The sequence below is a fragment of the Dromiciops gliroides genome, chromosome 2 (assembly GCF_019393635.1).
Source record: "Dromiciops gliroides isolate mDroGli1 chromosome 2, mDroGli1.pri, whole genome shotgun sequence".
Classification (NCBI taxonomy): domain Eukaryota; kingdom Metazoa; phylum Chordata; class Mammalia; order Microbiotheria; family Microbiotheriidae; genus Dromiciops; species Dromiciops gliroides.
This window is the reverse complement of record NC_057862.1, coordinates 172,354,259-172,373,282: the sequence shown is the minus strand read 5'-3', so window position 1 is coordinate 172,373,282 and position 19,024 is coordinate 172,354,259. Positions and strand designations below refer to the sequence as shown.

The 19,024-nt window shown below is 40.8% G+C and overlaps 1 protein-coding gene across 9 annotated transcripts in view; it reads left to right on the top strand.

Moving 5' to 3' along the window:
* Window positions 1-19,024, top strand: part of SEMA6D (semaphorin 6D) — an 809,515-nt gene that overhangs the window by 732,204 nt on the left and 58,287 nt on the right. For 5 of the 9 annotated variants that reach the window (XM_043985496.1, XM_043985493.1, XM_043985495.1 and 2 more), the window contains exon 1: window positions 9,220-9,551. The exons of 2 other annotated variants lie outside the window; for them this stretch is intronic. The gene's annotated coding sequence lies outside the window, so the exon portion shown is untranslated. Of the gene's footprint in view, window positions 1-7,927; window positions 8,051-8,984; window positions 9,100-9,219; window positions 9,552-19,024 lie in introns of those variants that run through there. 2 more of the 9 variants (XM_043985489.1, XM_043985490.1) reach the window with 2 other exon arrangements.

Sequence of the window (19,024 nt, the reverse complement as noted above, 5' to 3'; positions counted from 1 at the left end):
GATTACATCTTTGGACCATAGTCTTCTCCTCTATAAACTGGCCTCCATCAGTGGTGCCAAACTCAAAAAGAAATAGATCCCCATGGGCCACATAATGACTTAGAAAACCATAAATTTACATTATATTTGTTGTATTGTATTTTTATTTATTTTGTTAAACATTTCCCAGTTACATTTTAACCTTTTATGAGCTTCACTGGGGAGTTAGTTTGACACCTCTGGCCTAGGTGATCTCTAAGGTCTCTTACTTTTAAAATTAATTAATCCTCCATTTGTGAAGTAGAGAATTAAATGAGCAAAATTCTCATCCCTGATACACTGGTTAAATATGTGTAGCACTTGGAATTTTAACAGTAATGTAGGCCATCTACCTCTTTTTTCTAGTAAAGAAACTGAAGCCCAGGCAGGTTAAATGCCATGTCCAAAGTTACAAAATTAATTAGCAGCTGTCAGTCAGTCAGTAGACACTTCTTTTTTTTTTTTGCAGGGCAATGAGGGTTAAGTGACTTGCCCTGCAAGTGACTTGCCCAGGGTCACACAGCTAGTGTCACGTGTCTGAGGCGGAATTTGAATTCAGGTCCTCCTGAATTCACTTCGTCCCTAGCTGCCCCCTCAGTAGACACTCATTAAGCACCTACTATGTGCCAGGCACTGTGCTAAACTCTGGGCTATAAAAGCAAGCAAAAGGCAATCCCTGCCCTTAGGGAACATATAGTCTAACAGGAGACAGAATGCAGACAACTACATACAAACAAGATAGACAGGAAAAACTGGAAGTAATCGACAGAGGGAAGGTGTTAGCTCCAAGGGGGAGTGGGAAAGGCTTTTTGTAGAAGGTGGGATTTTAGCTGGGACTTGAAGAAAGTTAAAGAGGTCAGAAAGAGGTGATGAGGAGTGAAAGCATTCTAGTCATGGAAGACAACTACTGATAATGTGCCTCGAGTCAGGAAGTAGAATGTCTTGTGTGAGGGATAGCCAAGTGTCCAAAAGTCATTGGTTCCAGTAGTACAAGGGGGTGATTATGGTGTAAGAAGACTGAAAAGGTGGGGTGGGAAGAGGGAGCTTATGAAGACTTTGAACAACAAAGAATTTTATGTTTGAGCCTCAGAGTATTAGGGAGCCACAGGAGTTTAATGAGTGTGTGTGGAGAGGGGTTTGGGAGGGAGGATGTGATCAGACCTGAATTTTAGGAAGATGTAAATGAGCTGGAATTCACTCTGGAATATTGCAGTATGATTTAAGCATCTTGGGTTTAAGAGATATATAATGTGGTCACAGAACACAGAATTGCTAAAATAGTCCTTCTGCATCTTTCCTGCCCCTGAAGTACCCTTGTCTAAGCTTCCTTTTCTCTAAACTTTTTAATTTAAACACAAATTCAGACAATAACAAATAATGTGAAGTTCCTTCTTAGCCATTCCTTCAGGATATAAAAACTAAATTATCTCTTTCAGTCTACCTTACAATCCAAGCTCCCTCAAGAATGCTACAATGAACTTCACCCTGTACTATATGGTACAAATTAACTTAGTTTATTTTTAAACCGGGTAAGCTGGTTGTTATAAAAATTTATAGGCCTCACTGTTTCTTTACTTGCCATCTGAACTGGTACATCCCAAGCCTGGATGGGTATAGAAAAAAAAGAGGTAGAAAGCTATGCAGATATCTAGCAATAAGCCTCAACTCGACTCCGACCTCCAACCTTCCTGGCGGCAAATAAAAGGCCAGTGATATCGGAACCAGCAAAGGGAACTTTGTCTGCTGTCACATGTTCCTCCTTGCCATTGCTGACTCAAGTGATACCTTACCTGAGACCCAGATTTCAACAACAAGGCTAGTAGCCAAATGCATTTTGCAAATATCTTGGTGGGCCTTGATTCTTCACCTCAGTTTAAATGGGCATTTGGGGCTTTAGACAACCCTCTTTATTATATCTGAGTACTGATAGAGTTTTATATTGATTTTAATCTTAAGCCAAAATGTAAGATTTTTCCTATTCCCTTAGATGCTGACTGACCGATTTTTTTGGAGACTGCATATGTAATGTAAATACAAATTTCAGTTTAGCAAAGAGTAAGGATAAGCATCTTTTCTTGTACATCAAAAAGATGAACAAGCAAGACAATGGAAATGAATTTTGAGTTAGGAGATCTGATTCAAATCCCAGCCCTGCCCCTTGCTCATTTTGTTAGTAAATCCTTTGATAGTCAGTTTCCTCATCTATAGAAAGAGGAGGTCCTTTCCAACTTTAAATCTCTGATCTATGGCAAATGATTGTCTTTTTGTACCTTTGCAGATAGGTAAATTACCCAGAATGCCATTCATTTCTTTTCTCCAACAGGTGGCAGTAGTGGTTATGACATATGAATCAATCATCTTTGGCTATAATTGTAAATAAATGTCTTCACTTGTATTATTTAACATAATCAGGCCTCTGGCCGTGAATAGAATATATAGCCAAAACTAATAGTTTTATTTTAATACCATTTGTATGTGATGGAATTAATTCAATACTCTTACCACTTACCAACTGCTAAGATGTACTAACATATTCCAAAGTTCTTACAAGGGATTTGGGGTTTAGTCCATCCTGCAAAGACCATTGTAGTGATATTATCAAAAACATTCTGTACATGGCTAGGAAAACTTCTAAAGAATCAGAAATTTGAAGAATTCTTTAAAGATAATTCTCATTTATCTGGATGTGGATTTTAATCCCACATCATGTTCTTTATGTCTCAGTGTATATACTGATGTACCCTCAACAGTTTTAACTTTAGTATTAGCCTAAGAAAAACATAATAAGGAGGGTAAATATGGTTTTAAAAACACTTTACATAATATATTAGATTCCAAGATTTTTAAAAAATTTATGTACCACTTTTGATCATTGGCATTATTGTACTCCTGCCTTAGGATAGATAACATGTTTAGTCAACATTTTAACTAAAACATTTTCTCCTTGGAAAGCACTGTGGTAGGAGAGATACAAAGGTAATTCAGAGTTATTGTTGTTGTTCAGTGGTTTCTGACTCTTTGTGACCCCATTTAGAGTTTTCTTGGCAGAGGTGCTGGAGTGGTTTGCCATTTCCTTCTCCAGCTCATTTTACAGATGGGGAAACTGAGGCAGACAGGGTTAAGTGACTTGCCCAAGGTCACACAACTAGGAAGTGTCTTCAGATACCAGTTTTGTGACCTTGGGCAAGTCACTGAATCCAGGTCTTCTTGACTCCAGAGGCCCTGCACTCTATTTACTGTACCACATAGCTGCCCTGATTGAGTAGACCATTCCATAGCTGAACTATCATGTGATTACCAGGGCTTTGCCCCATATCAGTGCTGATATTGGCACTGGGGGAGAAAGGTTGTGCTTTTTTCCCTCCATTCCATTCTCCCACCAGTGCCACCCCCACCTTCTTTCCCTTGACCAGGTCCAGGCCATAACTCTCCTCCCTTCCCTTGTTGACATAATGCCCTTCCCACAGGGCCTGGCTTTTTTATTGGATGCAACTACATCCTACTCTATAAGACTGCCTATGCCACATTGCCAGTCTTGCAGATCTGTGCCATGGAGGGTGCCCAGCATCAGAGACAATAGCTATATGTGCCAGCTTCCCCAGCAAAAAAACAAAACAAAACAAAAAACCCCTCAGGTTTCTGTCCCCTTCTGACCCAACTCTTTCTTTGCTCAACTAAATTTGCCCATCTGGTACCACAATTTGTACATATGACTCAAGTCCCTGAGCAAATCAAGAATTGTTAATTTCTCAGATTATTAATTCTCTCTCATTTATTAAAAGCCAAGGGTCAGATTATTATAAATTCACAGAGGGAAGCCTTCTCCTGGGTTTTCTCCCAGGGTGGAAGACAAAACAGCTCTGTTTCCTTCCTATCAAGATAGGAGATAGAATCTGTATATCCTTACCATTGTTCTTTAAAATCCTACTCTGTGAAAGCAGAAGCAACTGTCCATTTGGTGCCCTCTATCCCAAATTGCTTTTGTCTCTTCTAAAAGAGGGGCATTTTGGCCAGTCCTTGAGTTTACTGGTTTAATTGATGGGTTTTCCCTATGATTATAGCTGGTCCCTTTTCCACTCTACCTCCTTTCCTTTTACAGGGGCTTGCTCTATTAATCTACTTTAAAAGACGTGACTCTCTGCCTTAGTGCTGAGCATCATCCTCAAACACTTAGTCTTCTTCACCTGACTTCCTTCAAGTCCCAGTTAAAATTCTATCTTTTACAAGAAACTGTTACCACTCCTCCTTAATGCTAGTATCTTCCATCTGAATTTATCTTTAATTTATCCTGTATATATCTCATTTACACATACTTGTTGGCATGTTGTCTCTCCCATTAGATTGGGAGCTTCTTGAGGGCAGGGACTATCTTTTGCCCTTTTTTGTATCTCTCTCTGGTGTTTAACCCAAAGCCATACATATAATAGGATCCAAGTAAATACATATTGAACTGACTCAGGAATGGTTTGTTTTCATGATGACAATAGAAAGAAAACAAAAACGATTCTTTTATTTTTTTCCCCTTAAGTCCATCATTGGTTTCCTTTAATCAGGGCATACTGGTAAGAATTATTCATGGGAGAGCAAATTAGTCTCATTCTAAATCCTAACCATCTCTGACACAGGTATAGCTCTATGAGTACACTCTCACAATCTATACCAATAGTTACAAATTGCATCAGCAAAATTTGGAGGCACAAGATTTAAAATGACAAATTACTTTTATTAAGTTGAAATATCTTGGCAGAGTCATTTTCATATGCAGGCTACAGACAAAGTAGTGGTCACTTGTGCCGATGCAAATGCAGAGTTTATAGTCTGTATATTATTAATGATGTATTATGTTATATGGGGCTGAGATTAGTTTTTAAAGAACTCCCTTGCCACAAAAAGCTCTTTCTTTAATGTGCATGCACAAGTAAGCCTGTATGTGTATTCCAAATTAAAGTAATCACGTGAGCTGCAGTCACCTTTTAAATTTAAATATCTCTGTAGTTTTATTTTGGAAAAATGAAATATAGGTCCCAATCTGTGCTAGTCATGAAATTTTTTTTTAAATCCTATTTTGCATCAAATGAAAAGGAAGAATGTACACTCATGGATCTTTAGAGAGGTCCTTATTGGTAAGGGATTATTAGGCTTCATCACAGATCTGTGGTTGGTGAGGGTGGCTCTGTCTGTGTCCCCTCTACAATGTCAACAGCTCTTTTCATAATGTTCTGTGGTCAGAAAGTTCATAATCTTGTAGCCATCTGGCCATGGTCTTCTTTAGTTCTGAGAGCAGACACAGTCTGTCCTTGGCTGGTACTAGCAGCTTTTACAGATTGGTGGGACCTGCCAGAGCCTGTAACTCAGTTGGCACAGCTTTTAGGAATACTCACCGTATCTCAATGAAGTGTCAGAGAAGGACCTTAGTGGAGGAAAGCACTACAAGTATGTACTACTATAAATATAAGGGATTTGCTATACAGCTGTATTATCAAGGAGTGGGGCAGGAAGGCCTGAGTTAAAATCTGGCCTCCCACACTCACTAGCTGAGTTACCTGGAGCAAGTCACTTAACCTCTATCTGACTCAGTTTTCTCATCTATAAAATGGAGATAAGAATAGCACCTACTTCCTAGTGTTGTTGTCAGGATAAAATGATTTAATAATAGTAAAGTGCTTAGCACAGTGCCTGGCACATAGTAAGTGCTATATAAATGTTACGTATTTAGTAGTAGTAGTAGTAGTAGTGGTGGTGGCAGTAGTAGTAGTAGTAGTAAGTAGTAGTAGTAAAGCACTTTTCAAAACCTTAATTCACTGTATATGAAAATGCTAGTTTTTTTTTTTAAAGGAGGCATCCTTTCTGTAGGTTGTTATATTTTAAAACCTTGGCATCTGAATGTCCAAGCTGAGAAAAAGCCTTTTCACATGCATTCTCTTGCCTTATTTGAAAAAATAGCAAGAAAGACCTTAATAATTAAATCAATATTAACTATTAAATGCATGAATAAAAAAGTTTTCATAGAATCTTTTATTATGAAATGAGTTCAGCAAAGATTAACCGGCTTGTGACAGTGGAAAGACTGCTAGATTTAGAAATCAGAGGACCTGAGTTTGAATTTCAGCTAGCCATTGGTAAGTCACTTGACCTATATAGGCCTCAGTTTTCCCATTGGTAAAATGAGGAGATTGGGACAGAAGATCTAGGTCCCTTCTGAATCTAAATCTATGTGGCAAGGTCGGCCTTTCTTTTGGTACATGGATTTTTGTGAAATCATACAATCACATATAGACTTTCTATAATCTTCATATTTCTTAGAATCCTTTAACTGGATGGTCAACTAACTAGTATATACAAGTTAGTCACTGAAAATAGAGGCTGATAATATCAATGTATGCTCTGCAACAATATTCTCTGTTAAGCCCTTGGGAATTCTTTTCAGGGAATTCTCTTTCATGAACAGCTGTGTGATATTATTGAAGCCCGTCATGATTTCAGCCCTATTCCAGAGATCTGATGACCGTGATTTTAGAGCAGAATGGGACCTTAGAAGCCATGTAGTCCAACCCTTTCATTTTCCGGATGAAGAAACCCAGGGAGCTTAAAGTGAGGTTAAAGGAGGGTAAATAATCAGAGGCTTGATTTGTACCCAGGTCCACTAGAGGCAATGCTCTTTCCACTGTGACACATTGTCCCTCCAAAGTTTAAAATGAGTTCTCAGCATGAACATAATATCAGAACCTGGAGTCAGGGAGAAATCAGTTCAAGCCCAAACTTAGACACTTGCTAGCTGTGTAACCCTGGTCAAGTTATTTAACCTTTGTCTGCCTCAGTTTCCTGATCTGCAAAATGAGGATAATAGCAACTGTTTATCAGGGTTATTGTGAGGATAAAATGAGATAACATTGGTAAAGTACTTTGCAAACTTTAAAGAGCTTTATAAATGTTATCTCACTTCATCTGATTCTGACAGATAGGTTCTATTATTTTAATTTTGCAGGTGAGGAAACTGAGGCTGACAATGATTTGAAAGTAATCTTTCTAAATCTAGCACTCTTCAAATTGAGTAGGAGTTAAATGCATGAACAACATGTAATGTTTATAAGACTATTTAATATTAAAGCACAAGGAGCACTCCTCCTTGCACACTTACTACCCATGTGTTACCCTGGGCAAGTCATTTAAACTCAATACACTGAATATTCCTTATCTGTAAAAAGAAGGACAAATGGCCTTTGAGGTTTATTCCAACTATCCCACTAAACTTCCAGGGTTCTGGTCTTAAGTGAAACTACAATTCATTCCCTCCTCCACACTTCCACTTTCTCTACCCCCACTGACAGAAGAGCTTTGAGCCTGACCAAAAGGAAGAGGGACTCCAGTATCTTCAGGTCAGAGGCTGACTTATTTCCAAGGCTTTCCTCCCTTGGCACACCACAGAAAGACACTGGGTTTGAGGTCCAGAATGGTGTTTTGAATGAGAACACCTCAGAATCTTGGCTCAAGATGCCCCATTGGCCAAGTACAAAATCAGGAAAATAACATGTTCATTATTAGTTTAGGATTTCAGTTTGGGGCACCCAGAGAGTGGTCTCTGAAAGACAAAAAATTTAGATTTTAGAAGCACAAAAAATTCAGAAATATCCAGTGAGCTGAACCCTTTTCGCTGTTGCAGTCACTCTGCAAATTACAAGCTTTCTGCCCTCGGGTTGGCAATTTGATTCCTAATCAAGCCAATAATCACCTCCCCAGCATCTTCATGCAGTGCACAGATTCCTATGCCTGCAGTGGGGGGTGGCTCCCTTGAAGGAGAAAATAAGGAATGACTTGATACCAGGAAAGCAGGCACAACTTTCTGGGTCAGGAATTGGCTGTGGTGGGGCTCTCACTGCCAAGAAACTTGCAATGATGTCAGAGCCATCAACCCAGCACCACCAGAAAACATTAAAAACCCGAGGATTCACAAAAGACTCCAAAAAACCCATAAGTCCTGAATTTCCAAGCCACAAGAAGAGCACCAGGAAGAGATTTTTATATTTTCTATTTGGTAAGTTCTCTCTCTCTCTCTCTCTCTCTCTCTCTCTCTCTCTCTCTCTCTCTCTCTCTCTCTCTCTCTCTCTCTCTCTCTCTCTCTCTCTCTCTCTTCCTCTCAGTGTTAACTACCGCTTTAAGTAGAACAACTTTCTGCATGAGCTCTTAGCAGCTCGGTTCCTTAGGGTGTATTCTCTTCGTTTTGCTTCAAGGCTGCCAATGAAATTTCAGAATTGGAAGAAAAAGGTATTTCTCCCCCCCCCCCCCCTCACAAATGTAAACATATAACTTAGTCTCTGAGAGGAAGCAGAGAAATGATTTTTTTTCTTCTTCTAGGAGGATGAAATTAAAATTTTAAAATCTGGAGGAAAAGCCCTTTTCAATACCCCCCCCCCTTTTCAAACATGGGTCCGATGCTTTACTCAGACCACTTTAAGCCTTGGGCGATTTATAATTCATCTGAAAAATTAATAAAACATCCCTTTCTGAGAACAAATGTGTAAATTAAAATCCTCTTGTTTTGGAATATGTTACTTTCTCCTCCCTTTCTTTTCTAATACTCTTTTTAAAGGATGTCACTTCAAGGACATTTTCATTTCTCCCAAAACATTTTACACGAAACACTTGTCTGTAAAACTGGCTCATTAGCCTGCAAAATTATACTGTACTGAACGACTTTCATTCAAAGTAGAAATGGGATTTTTAGTAGGCAATTTCTGTATTTTATAAAGATAAAGCCATGTTTGATTGCCTCTTCCCAGCTGTTTTGCTTAGTGGTTATAAAGAGACAGTGTGTATGTGTTTTGGGGGTGACAGCTGGGGGTGGCTCTCTGTGTTAAAAATGTCCCTTACCCCAGGAGGGGAAAGGGAAAAAAATCCAACAACTAAGGCAGAACTTTATCCAACAACTGCGCATGCAGATCCATTAGGCAGTAATGATTTGTCCTTAGGATGCCTGGAGTAAACCCTGAATAAAGAGAGGGAAGGAAAGAGGAAGCAAGACTGCAGTACACACAGAGAGGACTGAGGTGTTCCTGAGTTGCTGGAAGGAGCCCTTCAGTGGAGGTGGGGAGGGGATGCGAGGCCAGGAGGCCAGAGAAGGGTCACTGGGCGCCCAGTCCGAGGGGGCGGGGGCGGAGGCGGGGAGAAGGGGAGGGGGCCTTTCGGAGGCAGCGTCGGCTCCGCCAGTGAGGGCGTGCAGTCAGTCCCAGCCTGCGTCTCTTTCGTTCTTGGGGGTGGGACTGGAGCTTCAGAGCTGTCTGATTGTTGGGAGGGAAAAGCAGCCTCCCTGGCTCTCTGGATGGATTGACTGGAGATGGATCGAATTACACCATTTGCCGTGCTTGGGTTTGTTTTGCTCTTGCTCTGTCCCGCTGCTGAAAGGGTTGGTGGCGAGTTTCGGGATTATACCGAGGAAACCAAAACCTAAGAAGACCGGATTTTTTTTTCTCCCTTCTTATTTTTTCCTTTCTTACCCTGGTGGGTTTCAAGCTTCCTTGCCAGCCTCCCCCCATGAGGTAAGCGCTTCCTTTGGAAAAAAAAGAAAAAAAAATCTTTGCCACTGTTCAAAAGGGATGGGTGGGGGGACCCCCAAATCCCCGGACACTCAGCCGTGCATCTCTCTCTCTTCGCGTGTGTATGTGCATATAGATAGATGGATATTTATAGTGTCGCTGGAGAGTTGATTTCTTTTGCGAGGAGCCCTGTCAGCCTGGCGTGCAAGGAGCACACCGAGTCGGAGTAGGGAAGGTTATTTGTACTCGCCTGTGGCCAGCTCCTCTGCTTTGGGGGGGAGGGGAAACTTGGAACGGGAAGAGGTACTCTTCCCTTAGCGCACCCACTACCTATCCTTCACCCCCAGAAATTAAAGAAAGAGGGGGAAAAGTTGCTTGCCCACGGTTAGGTCTACGTTGCTCCCCGCTCCGCCATCAGTCGGACTCGGGTTATTTGGGGTGCCAGGGCACGGATGGTTTTTTTAGCTACGGACTGAGAGTCGGGGCTGGGAACCCCCGTTCTTCCTATTCCTCCTCCCCAGGCTGGGCCCCCAGACGGCGCTGGCTTGGAGGCTGGGACAGAGAAGAGGTGAGGTCTGGAGGATGGACGGACGCAGGAACTAACGAGCCTCCGCCAGCTCCTCCGCTCGGCTGCCCGCCTGCAGCCAGGGAGGGACCTCGGCTGCCGGGACCCGCGGAGTCAGCCACCCGACGGGGGCTACCTGTTTGTGCTGCCCGAGCGCTGCTGCCGCTGTCGGGTTCCCGACGGCTCCCTAAGCCTGCCTGAGCACGCTCGCGGACCCCTCCTTGGAGAATCCCTGGGGCCCCGACCCCCGACCCCCAATGCCGAAGGGATCCCATTGAGGGACGGCGGAGCTACAACTCCTCCTCTCCAGTCCTCCCCTGCTGCCGGAGCTTGCCGCAGCGGCCAGGACTACGGATTGGGGGTCCTTACCCTCCTTCTGTTCCTGTGCCACCCCACCCCTTCCCTTCCCCACTCCTCTGTAACTTTCAATGCTTTGTTCTGCTAGAAATGATTTACAGAAGCTGGTTGGACGGGGGCCTCCGCTGAGCTTTAAGAGCCCAGCACTGGGATGTGTTAGGTTTCCATCTACCCATCAATTATGGATGGAAACAAATAAGGAAGAGTCAATTTTGCATGAGCCCCTTCCTAAGGCGAGGGGCGTCCTCCTGCCTGGAGCCGCCTCTTCTTTTGAAGGCAAATGGCAAAGGGGGGGTGGGAGGAAGACGAAGGGGAGGGTGATGGAGGAGTGGAAGGTAGGAAAACTTTCTTTCCCCTTTCTTTACGGTGATTATCTATTTGTTCCAGTTCTGCAGAAACTGATACAGCAGCTCACACTGGGTAATTTGGAAGGACTTAAATAAGGCTCCTCTATTATTTATAACTCTTGGATTGAAATGAAAGGTCATAGAGGACTTGGAGGTGTAGATGAGCCCTGGGTTTGAAAGATTCCTCGCAAATTGACTCCCAGAACCGTTGCTGTCAGGTGATTGAAAATAATCCTGGACTTAAGAGATAAATGTCATGGAGCGAGAGGGGGAAAAATGTGTGGATATTAATTGGATCCTTTCAGAAAATAATTTTGACCATTCCCGAAAGGCATCAGTTTATTAGCAGTACTAGATAGTATAGTACTCCAACCACCCTGTAGCACTCTCGCTATCTTGCTCTGTACTCCAAAAGCCTAAAAGGGGAAGGGGGTGGGGGTGGGGTGCAATTTAGACCGTCTTCTTTTAGAAGCAGTGAGAGTGTGCTGTTGGTCACGGGCAGGATTGGATGGGGGAACGTGGATGGTTCAGGGCAAGTTCATTCCCACTTATGGAAAAACATCTAAGTCCATGACCTACTGATAGTAGGTCAGTAGTGGCATCTTTACTTGGAAGGAGGACACATTATCGTTGTAAATATGTAGATGGGGAGGGGAAGAACTTAACCCTTACTGTATTTTAAAAATATATATACACAGATAAGTGGTTGCATCTTTGGTGTTTACAATATGGTGGGGGGGAAAGATTGGTGAGTCAGGAAACCCGAGTTTTAAACCATTGGCAGGGCACAAAGTATCTTTGTGACCTTGGGCAACTCTCTTAGCTTGGGGGGGGGAGGGGGAAGGGCTGGAAGAGCTCAGTCTACATATGTAAAATGAGTAACTGTCATGACATTTCCTGAAGATGTCTTTTCCTACCAAGAATCCTGAGTTTTATTTTAAAAAGAAAGTATCAGATGTCTCCTACACTTTGGGTAATAAAGTTATCTCTTCCCTCATTTCAGCTTTTGGGTCTTCATGAAATATTTCCTAAAACTTCTGGGCAAATATAAACCTAGGAAAAATATTTGTAGAGAGGATTCTTTAAGATTCCTTCCTCCTCTTCTCGAGGAATCTTATCCCAGGAAGCTTAGTGTGAGAAGGTTTGCTATCCTTTTGTGCTGTGAAAGAATACAATTTTATGCTGCTTTATTCATGCTGGACAAAAAAAAGAAAGAAAGAAATCTACCCATCTCCTTAATGTATGTATCTAATTCAGCAAATTGAGTTATATGTAGTCAAGTTTAACATGAGTGACAGGCATATTATATAAACATTTACTCTGGCTTAGATAAATAGAACTTACCAGTTTAGCTCTGTGATTTTGGTCTCTATTACATTAATTTAAACCTTTTATGACAAATTCATATATAGTTCAGCTGTAACAAAGGTGTTGGGGAGAAAAGACTTGTGTAGAATCTATGCTTTGAATTGTCTCTTGAGTGTCTCTAAATCTACCTCAATGGGAAAGTACTTTGAGAAGGACAGATAAGGTAAACTTAAGATTTTTAAATGTTTTATTTAGGAGACTGTTCACTTCTGTTTGTATCTTTAGTTACCTTAAACAACTATTCTTCCTTTTCTTATCCTGTAGGATGTTTCTAGTAGGGAGGCAAGATAGTTCACATCATCCTCTCCAATATTTCTGTGATGGAGGAGAGTGTGCCAAGAATTACAGTGGCTGCCCCACCATATAATAGGTAGTTTTCATTTGATTTAAGTTTACTTCCCTTCTCTCCCCCCTCCCCCCCCAATGGACCATCTGGACATTTCTAATTGGGTAGAATGATCTGAGATGACAGCAGTAAACTCCTTAGTCCTTGGAATGATTACAGTTTAGGTACCCAGAAGCCATAAGAAGTTCATGCCCTGAACTGGGATGAGAGCTTGTGATTGCCCTTATCTATTAGCCCCTTTATTGTATTTAATGGGTTATGCCTGGAGACTGTATGAGTGAAACCCTCTCTCTATCATATTCATTGGGATCTACTACTTGAAATGCTCAAAACTCTATAAACTAAGACCCAGAAACTTCCACCTAAAGATTGTCACCATTACTGTTGATATTACCAGAAATTGGTCGAGATAATCCTTGGGAAAAGCACATGTTCCTAAGTAGCTTAGTCGTTGTTCTTAAGGAAAATATGATTTTTTCAATAAGAAACTGGAAGGGAAACACATGAAATCGGATTAGTTTCCACACTACATATAGTCAATCAGTCATTAAGCATTTATTAAGCACCTGTTACACGTCAGGAATTGCTAAACACTGGGAATACAAAGAAAAGCTATAATAATCCCTGCTCTCAATGGGTTCACAGTCTAATGGAAGAGACAACAGGCAGACAACTATGTACAGACAAGGTATGTAGAGGATAAATTGGAAATAATCAGTAGGGGGAAGATACTAGAATTAAAGGGCATCAGGAAAAGCTTCTGGTAGAAGATGGGATTATGTGTATGGAAATATAGATGTGTATATACATATGTGTGTGTATTTATGTATGTATGGCTTTGTATTGCCTACTGCTACTGCCATAGAACGTCAGCCTAATCATTATAACATTACAGGTTAAAATTATATGTGTGTCTGTATTTGGGCTGGATCTGTGATTTTCATCAATGAATGGAACTCTCTGTGAGGAAGCTCCTGCTATTAATTCAAATTGGCAACTGATTTGCAAGTCTTAAGGAGTTGCTAGGGGCCTGAGATGTAAAATGACTTGCCTACAGTCACATAGTCCCTACTTGTCTGGTGATCCCAGAAACCCAGATCTTCCTGACCCCCGAGGCTTTCTCCTTTAGCTACTGTGCTAGGCTGATGCAAACTAATGTTCTTTATGACAAGACATTGGAGGGTGTTTGTGTTTATGAGAGGACTAAGGGGAGAAGGGGAGTTTGAGGCCATCAGATCAATCCATCTCAAAGACATTGTGGTAAATAGTAGTATCAGATGAACAAGCTTTTTTTTTTTTTCCTCTCTCCTTTAATCAAGAATTGGTGATCACATGCTAACACATCACATAAGTACGAAGTTCATACATATGTTCCTTTCAAGTCACATGAACATTTTATCTCAGAGAAGGATCAAAACAAGATTAAAGACTTGGAGGACCAAACCAGTGGATTGACTGGACTTGGAGTCAGGAAAATCTAGATTATGTCTGCTTATTTTTTGACCATCAGCAGATTGTGCCACTTTGGAGCCTCAGTTTATTTATCCATAAAATGGGGATAATAATACCTACCTCACAGGCTCCTTTCGGCTTTCAACCCTCACTAATAAAACTTAAACATTGTTCCTTTCATTATGCTGGTTATTAAAACAGGTGTGCTCTCTTTTCCCAGGCTCTCATAAGCTAGTATGTTTAGAGTTAAAATCTATCTAAGTCATCTTTATTAAGCTGTCGCTTGTTTTGCGAACAGTTTCCAATTCAGAAGAAAGTGTGCTCTGATTTGCTCCCATGTCATATGTAAGAAATGAAAATCATATCACTGTATCAAGCTGTGGGCACTGACTGTTTGAGTTTCCTTCCTCAGACCCCTGACAGCAATGGTAGCATAGTTGAAATTGATTTACTTCCATTTGGTCAAATGGGAAAATGCCTAGATTGTCTTTATTTTCAAAAACAAGTGTTTATGGAAGCGGTGAAATCAAATCCGGGGTCACAGTATACAGCACATGAGGTGTCCTTCTTTCTCATACTTTTCTTTTCCATTAGGCTTTTGTTAACTAACCCAGATTAGCATTTTAACAACCCTGAAGTGAACTTCTGCCATTCTTTCAACTTGGACACAGTATGTATATCATCCATCATTCTGTCCTTGGCCACAACAGGCTACTGGCTCCATAACCATTTGGAGCTACACAGAATTCATCCGACTGTGAACAGCACAGCTGGCTATAGCAATTTTTTCTTCCACACTACTGGCATCATTGTCTGGTTTTGGTAACTAAAGTTAACATCCAGAACGGGAAGTTTCTTTTGTTTGCCAACCTGGGCCAAGCCCCTCCCTGATCCAACTCACAGGCACACCTGCAGAAAAGTCATAGTCTGGGGTGGGAGGGGAGCAACCAAGGGCATTTTTTTATGGGGAATCACCCTAACCTTAACGTAGATTCCTATGTAGCCTCTTCAGGCTTGATTATTAAACCACTCGAGTAATGGAATTAGAAGGAGCTGCTCAGACGCCACTCAGACTGGACTTTGAGAATACCGTATATTTTGAAAAAGAGAAGAAAGAAATTAAAGTAGTTTATAGCCTGCAGTTCCACTTGACAGAAAACAGAAAGACCCAGACTAATTCTTTGGTGAACTACACATGTTATTGCTACATCTTTTTTTCACAAAGGCAAACACGTGATTTAACTAAATCTGGGCCCCGTGTCTAATAGTTGCACCAGATGCTTTCTGCAAGAAATTTTTTCCCCTTTTCCAATAAAATGATATAAAAGTACGGACTCATTACTTGTTAAGGCATGAAAGGCATGAATCATTATAATAAAATTGGCTTTCCATAGATAGATTATTTGTAACCCTTTTCTGACCTGTTTCAGAGGTTTGGTTTTTTTTAGCTTTCCAAAATTGGCAAGTTCTATTGTTAGAATCCAACATCAGCTAATCAGCAAACATCTATTAAGCACCTATTGTATGCCAGGCACTGTGCTAAGCAGTGGGATAATAAGAAAAAAATTTCTCCCCTCAAGGAGCTCCATTCTAATGGCAGAGATAGCATGTATGTGTGTACAATATATGTATTATACTGTATACATATGTATATATATATATATATATATTCAAATGCCTTGTAACTGTTTTTTTTGGTGTGTATTTTATATATATACACATATATGTAATATATATGGTGAAGACATATATATAATTGTGCTGAAGCTGTCAATGACATGTATGTATATATATATAACACAAAATAGAAGGCACTCGTGTGTATATACATGTATACAATACATATATGTGGATACTTGTTATCTCTGCCATTAGAATAAGAGCTTGAGGGAAGGGATTTTTTTCTATTTTTGCATACCAGTGCTTGGCACAATGCCTGGCATATAGTAGGTTCTAAATAAATGCTTGTTGATTAACATGTTCATTTCTCTCTCCATACATATAAGTGTATGTGTGTATGTTATATATAATATACACACAAATACACACAAAACAGAAGACATTTACAGTGGGAGAGGGGTAGGAAAGGTGAGTAAGGGAGAGCACCCTAGAGAGGAGGAACATCTAGTGAAAAGAGATGAAGATAGAAGATGAAATGTGTTGTATGAAGACCAGTAAGAAGGGCAGTGTGGCTGTGTTGTAAAGTGTGTAGAGGGAAGTAATATGTCATAAGTCTTGAAAAGTAAGATGGAGCCAGGCTGAAAAGAATTTAAAATGTCAAACAAAGGACATTATATTTGATTCTCAAGGTAATTGGGAGCCATTTGAGTTAGAGGTCAGGGGGGAGTGCTAAGGTCAGACTTTAGGATAATCCATTTGACAGCTGTGTGGAGAGCAGAGGGAATTAGAATCGTAAAGAGTCTCTCTTTTAAGATTAGATTTCCTTGATAAATGCAACCACAAAGAGAACTCTGTTCAATGACTTTCTCATTATTACTATCAAGAAATGTATAAAATTGGGGGGTAGCTAGGTGGCTCAGTAGATAAAGCACTGGCCCTGGATTCAGAAGGACCTGAGTTCAAATCCGGCATCAGACGCTTGACACTAACTGTGTGACCCTGGGCAAGTCACTTAACCCTCATTGACTTGCAAAAAAAAAATGTATAAAATTGGGAGACAGAAGCCTTGACATCATTCTAGGATGACCTATGCAAAGTCCATAGGAAAGGATTATCAATAGAAGGTAGGGTCTCTCCTCCAGATACTCCTGTTTGTGGATGATGTGTTATTTGCATCAAGCTCCACAATGTTTACAGAGAGGTCTAGTTGACTGATATTTGAAAGAAACATTCAAATAGGAAAAGGAAGTGGATGAAAAATGATTATCCAACATCGCATTCAATTAGATGGTCTGTTTTCATTGAGTTGGTACTTGAGTACACATGAATGAGTGATCCTGGGTGTGTATGTGTATACATGTCTGTATATCTTAGACAGTGCAAGTGGAATATGAATTGGGCCCAGAATTGAAAGAGAGGAGAAAGAGAGAAGAAAGTAGACTGAGTTGCATTTGGAAAATAGCACAGAGCTTTTAACATCTCAATACTGTGCCCAGATTCAAAGACCATTTCTTTTTTCAATCCAATCATTCTCCCAGCCAGCAGCGGTGTAGAATTGTGCACCATGGAACACCCCAATTTGCAAGAAATCAAAATTGCAGGTGACCAAAGGATAATCGAGAGAATACATACTAGGGGAGTAATGGATGGAGAGCCCCAGTTCTTCACTAATGCTCCGCTGGTGCTTATAAAATGTAAAGGGAAGAGAGGAAAGGAAGAGTATCCTCTATGGAGGAACAATTAAAAACAAGTATAAGAAGTCACTCGGGTTGGAAAGTCATGAATGATTTGCCATTTGCACTAGTGTGTAAGATCCAGTGATCTCTTGAAGTATGAAGACACTGAAAAATAGAAAGGAAATGTGTTCCTGGAGTCAATAGTACTACTAGTGCTTATAATTTGAAACAGGCAGGTGACATTTCTTTCTTCCTAAACATTGACATGCTAATTTAGCCCCAAAGCAGTTTTGATAATAAGAATCTAGCTTTACCATCTCCTGGCCCCGTGATCTTTCTGACCTCACTCTTCATCAAGGAGGGTAAAGATGATATTTTTATAACAAATTCATTTAACATAATGCAATATATGCAACACTGAATAACTTTTATCTAAGTCATGCTCTTGCTCTCTGTCCTTCAATTCCCTCCTTCTGCCCCCCAAATTATGACATCTTGCCCCTTTCACAGTATGCCAGAGAAGTATCTTGTCCTGCAATTTTTCTCTTTGTTAGGGTTCCCTGTCCAAGATTACAGTGGCATAGGACAAATGGTGTTATTTATCACTCTCCTTCAAAAAGTGTTTTTGTTTCTGGTGTGATTGACATTCATTTCCCAGATCTTGGCAGGTGAAGATCCATTATGTATCCTTGTCCCATTTCCCAAGAGTATTTTATTGGCCCCATCAGCAAAGACAGCAAGGGCTGCAGATGTTCAAGCATTAGTAGCATCAGCATGGAGAGAGTAGTACTGTAGTTTCACTCTGTGTTACAACATACATTTTTCTGGGTTATGGTTGAATGAAAGCGTCCTTTTGCCTATATAAGTAATCAGATCCATCTCTGAGAAATTGCCAGCTAAGCTGGGGTGTTTTTTTTGGGGGGTGTCAGAGAAGGGGGTACTTTTAGAGTAAGTTAGATACTTCTCTATTAAAGGTTTGCATTTGGCAAATAAGTCCAAACACACAGAATGCTGACATGTCACACACTAAACCCTCCTAAGTACATTTGGGGGAAGAAAGCCATGGGTTAAAAAGTCCTGGGATTCTTGCATGTGTATAATCAGACCTCAGGAAAAGCTGCAATTACTTTGGCTATTACTGTAGTCTGTACTTAAATTTAAAGGAGGGAGTTGAGTTATACCATGTGTCTCCTTTGGCATGTAGCAGCACAGCAGAGCAGGATGAGGGCACCTATGATCTGGGGCAGAAGAAACTCTGACCAAAATAACATATTCATTTTCTAGGATTAGGCTGTCAGCAGCCCAGCAGATAAGAACGCTGCAGCTCCTGCTGCTGGCCAAGGACTCTCAGTGCTGTTAAAAAGGGGTTTTAGGTAGCTCTTTTTAGTTTGTTCTTTGCTGTCTTTATCAGTGGTGAAGTTCCTGAAAATCCTGCGGATAGTGGGTAGGGCAGGCAGCAGCTCTGTCTACCTGGTACAAGAAATTCGATGTTTGTTGTTGATTCCTTTTTTTGTAGATTGCCTTAACGGCTGGTCTGCGGACCAGCCTGCAGCAGAGGCTTTGAAAAGCACACCATCCTTAAGACAGAATGAATGGGATCGACCTTGGGGTGATATAGTTTAAGATGCCATGATTGGTTATTGGCAGACACAGTCCCCAAACCAGCTGCTACTCACGCTGCTACATATAACCATGGCAAGAGGTAACATATTTTAACCCAGATTACCAGTTAGGACAACTGCTAA